The sequence below is a fragment of the Pygoscelis adeliae genome, unplaced genomic scaffold (genome assembly GCF_000699105.1).
Source record: "Pygoscelis adeliae isolate BGI_AS28 unplaced genomic scaffold, ASM69910v1 Scaffold226, whole genome shotgun sequence".
Taxonomy (NCBI): Eukaryota; Metazoa; Chordata; class Aves; order Sphenisciformes; family Spheniscidae; genus Pygoscelis; species Pygoscelis adeliae.
The window spans coordinates 822,657-827,817 of record NW_008824983.1 but is presented as its reverse complement, the minus strand read 5'-3'; positions in this window follow the sequence as shown (position 1 = coordinate 827,817).

The following is a 5,161-nucleotide window of genomic DNA, read 5'->3' as shown; positions in this document are numbered from 1 at the left end:
GCCCCACAATTTAAGAAGGATGTGAAGGTCCTTGAATGCCTCCAGAGGAGGGCAACAAAGCTGATGAAAGGGCTGGAAGGCATGCCCTGTGAGGAGCAGCTAAGGACTTTGGGTTTGTCTAGTTTGGAGAAAAGGAAGCCGAGGGGTGACCTCATCACTCTCTACAGCTTCCTGAGGAGGGGAAGCGGAGAGGGAGGTGGTGAGCTCTTCTCCCTGGCATCCAATGACAGGATGCGTGGGAATGGCTCAAAGCTGTGTGAGGGGAGGTTTAGACTGGACATTTGGAAGCATTTCTTTACCAAGAGGGTGGTCAAACACTGGAACAGGCTTCCTAGAGAGGTGGTCGATGCCCCAAGCCTGTCAGTGTTTAACAGGCATTTGGACAATGCCCCTAATAACATGCTTTAACTTTTGGTCAGCCCTGAATTGGTCAGGCAGTTGATCGTTGTAGGTCCCTTCCAACTATTCTATTCTATTCTATTCTATTCTATTCTATTCTATTAATTCCTTTATTATTATTCTATTAATTCTCAGTTCCTTTATGGTATTCAGAACCCAACAGGACCAGGTCTTTCTAGTCATATCGTGAAATACTGTTCTCCTCTAAATCTCTACCACCTTTTAGGATTTTACCCTAAGATCCTTATCTACCCTGTTTTGGTAAAGAAGTTGTTGGGCCGGAGAATATTTTTTTTCATTCCTGGGGTATCTTAACTTCTGGTTTCAGGTTAATTTTTTTTTTCTTTGTTTGGATTCAAACACTATCCCATGATGGAGCACAGAAGTAGATTACAACATTTTATTTCAGAGATGTTGAGAACAACATCAGGCCCTACATAAGCAGGCATTTATGTGAGTTTTGCCACATTGCTTTGTTTTCATTTGCCTTAAATTTACTGGCCCAAATTCAATCCAGGCTCTGGAATATTCTGAGTGACTATATGGCAACTTTCCAACAGTGCTAGTCTGAAGCAAAGAAAAGCAAGATTTGTTGCGAAAGGTAAAATCCTTTATTGGGAAAGTTTGGAATCTGCTTCTTGCAAGTAAAGATAAAACCAAACAAAACTGTAGGCCTTTGGAGAATGTCCCCTGTCACACTTTCAGAGTTGGATATGCCAAAGTTAAGCCCCTAAACAGGAGCCAAACTTTGTCTTCATCCATATAAATATCTCATCACTGGAGGTCAACAAGTGGCAGACATCATCTTTGCAGAAGTGACAAGTTACCTAAATGTGGATGTAGATAAACACGTATTTATCTGACCTTGTTCCTACAGTGTCTGAATACTGCATTGTCTTTAAAGAACTTGTCTTCGTAGCATCCTTATGAGATGAAACACGCAGCTTTGCCTACTCTACAGCAGGGGCACTAGCACGTGGGGCCCTATGGCCTCATTGCAAGCCTTTAAAGGCATTGAGGTAATTGGAAACAGCCAGCACTGGGACTAAGAGGGAATTTAGGTCAGGTGAATCTACGCCTTGCATAAATGAGAGATTTTACAGGTTTTGAAACATGGGGACATTACAGCAGTGGAGTATTTGCACAGATGAAGCCGTATCAGCAAAATGTGTACCTTATGCAAACGATCTCTGCAAAGCCAAACAAGACATGACAATAAAAGCTGGCAGAAGCCTCTAGCCCATATGCAATTTTGCTGGGCTGTTTTCTTTGCCTTCTAACCAGATCAACATCTCATTGTCCCCAGGACAGCTGTCCCAGTGTTATGGACATCCTGCTCCGGGGCCGGCTGTGCAGTGGGAGGATGCCCTGCCCCAGCTGCTGAGATGGCAGGCACCATGCCACTGTGCCAGGAGAACGTACTTTTGGTAGCAAGCAGCTGGTTTTCTCAAGCCTTACTCTGAGCAGAGACTTCATGTTGTGGCCCAGATCAAACGTGAAGTTTCCAAGGACTTGGAGACAGGTGTCCAGCTCTCGGCACGCATGCCGATGAAAACTTTTCACCGTGCTGGATATGTTTCAGGCTCCAGCCTTATCAAACTAGCTAAGTGTTCCTCTCCAAAATGAGTACTGTACTGCCAGACCTCTTGGAAGACTTCTAATAGCGCTTCACCTTTTTTTTAAAAGTATAACATTTGTCTTAGTTTATTGCTTTTTTTGCAAATGTTAATGAGGGACATATTTCTGTGTATTAAACACGTAGCAGCCCAGCTACAAGGGATGGGCAATACTTATATATATGATGTGCAAATACTTATCGAAAAGCGAAGTTCCACATTAGACATACAAATGATAAGATTATTAAAGTAGAACTTGCTGTAATTTATTGGAAGTTGTACTTTGTGCTTTCTAAGCTTTGTGCTTAGAAAATGTCTGTGCCATAACCCTCTTGGCAGCTACGACCTGGTATCCATCAGATAGTGCAATGCTTCCTTGCAGTCCCTGCTCAGCTGTGCCTTAAAACAGAGCCTCTACTTCTGAATGTGAAACTCATAAAGGGTGTGGTCGAGTCCGCATCAGCTCTCTCGACTGCATTTCTTCTGATTTCCATGGGATAAGTCAAACCTTCAGGGCTTGCAGACCCTTAGTTAAAGAAATTAAAACAGCTCATGAAAGACAGGATTGTATAAACAGAGTCTGAAGGCGCTCTGTTTGAAATTAGGCCAAAGCAAACGCTGCAGCCAGCTCCTCCTTTCCCTTCGGTTGCCTCTCCCCTGCTCGGCGCCGCTGTGAGGGACACCTTTGCCAGACGGCTCCTGACCCCCCCGAGCCCCTTTCTGACCCCCAGCCGCTCAGCTGGTTTTAATTGCAGAAGGCCAACGCGAGGTCCTTCAGCAGTACTTCAGTGGCATCTCTCTGTTTCTTCGGCTGGATATATTTAAGGGCCTGCTCAGCTGGCTGCTGGACGTGCCCCTCCGCCTCTTGCCCCGTGAGCCCATCAGGGAGGGGACTCCATAGCCACCGTCTTCTGGACAGGCACGCAAGATCCGAAACTGGTTCCTTGGGAAAGGATATTTTACTTCTCAAAGATAATTTTTGTTTGGTTTTGGTAACTCTAACAAAAAAACTGAATGTGTTAGAACACATTTTATATTAGACAACAAAACAGATAATTAGTTTGATGACATCTGAATTTTTTTGACAGCTACGAGAGGTTTATAGCTATTAGAAAATCATTTGCAAAATGGATTTTATCAAAGTAGGACAAACGAGTCTACTTAATTGCAAAGAAGAGAATAGAGAAACAAAGAAAAGGTAAAGCTCGTACCACCCACCTCCATAAGCAATTCCTTTGAAGCTTATCATATCCTGGGAGCTAGGGTTATAGGTGTGAACGTAGTACCCGATAGCAGGTGCAGATTTCTCATCCTAAGACTGGAGGGAGCACTAAGGTGATTGATTCAATGAGATTTAAAATGAGATTACATGGTCTGTTGTGTGTTAGGGCTGGAGGATTTCTCTGTTAGACTGCCTAGCAGTATTTTTAAATTCAGCTTTCATATGGTGACTATAGATTTCTGGTCTTTTTGTTTTCTGTTTCTTTGCAGCATTCACCTAATCAATTCCTAATAAGCAAAAATTATACTTAATATCATAAGCGAAAGGATTCAAGGTTCTGTGGGCAAAACTGTGGAATCATCTTGAGGATTTGAGTAACAAAATCTCATTACTTACAATGGAAATTGAGCAGTCCAACCACATAGAAATCTGATCCTTTAAAAGTATTTTTTGCTGAAAGATTTTATGTCATTTTCCAGGAACACAGAGGCATGACATACCAGCTTTGTTTTCGAGCTCCTAGTTCACCGCACGCAATATTAGATCTATTTAACCAGCATCTATAATGGTTATGGCTGTGAAGAAAAAGGCCAATGTCTGAGCAGAATAACAGGTGCAGAGCACCTGGAACAGTAGCACTAGGACCAGTGAACTACCCTATTCATCCCAGTGAGCCCAAGGTGTAGTTTTACGATACAGCTGAGCCACTCTACGTGCAAACTGCTCGCAAACTGGCCTTGGTCTTCTCCTCCACCATTTCCTTTGAGCCAGCCCTGGCATCTGCTTGAACACGGAGTAAGGCAGATCAGGGAAATGGCACAGAAGAAAACTTGCCTTTCAACCCACCTCTACCCCTTAAAAGAGGGAAGGAAGAAAGAAAAGACTCTTTTCCATGAACTGAGAGGATGAGGAGAAATGGCTTTGAAATCTGTAGCCTGCAAATGTAAGAATCTGGCAAGTTATTTCTCTCCTTAGATAAGGCTCAGTATATGATTAAAAACCTTCTAGTCATAAATACTAGTTACCTTGTTAAAGACCGCTGAGCAAGCTCTGATGGTGCTAACATACCTATGCTGCACTGGAACAGGTCCCAGAAGCATATTAGCCACAGTAGCATTTTGCTGCTCCCAGCCCTGAGAGCCTGCCTCCAGTGAGCAGCCTTGGATGGAGAGGAAGAGGGATGCAGCCGCCAGCAGGACCACGCTGACATGGGACCTCGTTTGGGACTTTGCTTCCTTCTGGGCTGGCATGGAGGTCGCTATGCTGCAAGGGCGTTTACATCTGTGATCTCCTCCTTCTCCCCAGCCGAGGGTGCCCACCGCTCTCCTGGAGAAATACTCATGCTCATTCCCGTATTCACCCAGTCAGGAGATGCATGAGCCAGGGGAAGGGACAGGGCAGGACTGGACTGGACTGGATTGGATAGCTCTTTTTGGCACCCTTAGATGGGCTTAAGCCCATGAGAAATTTCTGATGTGCGCAGGTGTGCATTCATGGCATAACTATGTCCGCAACACTTTCTAGACTGGACTGGCCTGTTTAATGACAATCACCTTCCGATGTGGTGTCCTACGTTGCTGTCATTTAGGAGACTGACTGCCCCTATTTGCTTAAGACCCAAGGCCAATGGGCCAACAGAGTCCCTGGACCAGAGTCCTATGAGAGTAGGGTGTGCACGTCTTCCATCTCATTTCAGAGTCTTACATGGGCAGAAAATGGGAGGGGTCCACTATTTCCCCCCTAACTTACCCTTTGAGCTATCTGATAGGAAAGTTTTGCTGTTAAGCTCAGTTATAATCAGAATCAATGACCTACCAAATAATAGAGTGAGACTTACTTGTCTCTATTATAAATTTCCTATTTCATCTAGTGACTTCACCACAGCATCTTCAGGAAATCAAATGCTGAATGAGAAACAGCTGGC